This window comes from Uloborus diversus, unplaced genomic scaffold (genome assembly GCF_026930045.1).
Source record: "Uloborus diversus isolate 005 unplaced genomic scaffold, Udiv.v.3.1 scaffold_58, whole genome shotgun sequence".
NCBI lineage: Eukaryota > Metazoa > Arthropoda > Arachnida > Araneae > Uloboridae > Uloborus > Uloborus diversus.
The window spans coordinates 224242-225238 of NW_026558769.1; positions in this window are offsets into that span (position 1 = coordinate 224242).

Genomic DNA, 997 nt, shown 5'->3' on the forward strand with positions numbered 1-997 from the left:
TTTTTTCTTATTTTTCCCTTTTGCGAAGTCAGTCAGTCAGTCCGACAGTCAATCAGTCAGTCTCTGTCAGCCAGTCAGTCTGTCAGTCGGGCAGTCCAGTCCAGTCAGTCAGTCAAGCAGTCAGTCAGTCAGTCACTTAAGCAGTCAATCAGTCAGTTTGTCATTCAGTCACTCAGTCAGTTAGGCAGTCAGTCATTCAGTCTCAGTCAGTCAGTCCAGTCCGTCAGTCACTCAGTCAGTCAGTCTCAGTCAGTCAGTTAGTCATTCAGTCAGTCAGTCAAGCAATTTAGTCACTTAGTCTCAGTCAGTTAGTCATTCAGTCACACAGTCAGTCGGGCAGTCAGTCAGTCACTCTGCCTCATTCAGTCAGTCTGTCAGTCAGCCAGTCAGTTAGTCGTTCAGTCAGTCAGTCTCAGTCAGTCAGTCAGTCTGTCAGTCGGTCAGTCCAGACCAGTCAGTCAGTCAAGCAGTCAGTCATTCAGTCTCAGTCAGACAGTCAGTCAGTCCAATCAGTCAGTCACTCAGTCAGTTAGGCAGTCAGTCAGTCAGTCTCAGTCAGTCAGTTAGTCATTCAGCCAGTCAGTCAAGCAGTCAGTCATTTAGTCTCAGTCAGTCAGTCAGGCAGTCAGTCAGTCAGTCTCGGTCAGTCACTGTGTCAGTCAGTCAATCAGTATCAGTCAGTCAGTCAGTATCAGTCAGTCAGTCAGTATCAGTCAGTCATTCAGTCAGTCTGTCAGTCAGGCAGTCTCAGTCAGGCAGTAAAACTCCGACCGACAGCCTAATGGCTAGACCGTTGGGTTCCTAGCGCGTGGTACTGGGTTCGAGTCCCGGCCGGAAAGGAAATCTTAAATGCAAATATTTTTTTCTAATTTTATAATTCTTTTTTTTTTATTTTTCCCTTTTGCGAAGTCAGTCAGTCAGTCTGACAGTCAATCAGTCAAGCACTCAGTCATTCAGTCTCAGTCCAGTCAGTCAGTCACTCAGTCAGTCAGTTAGT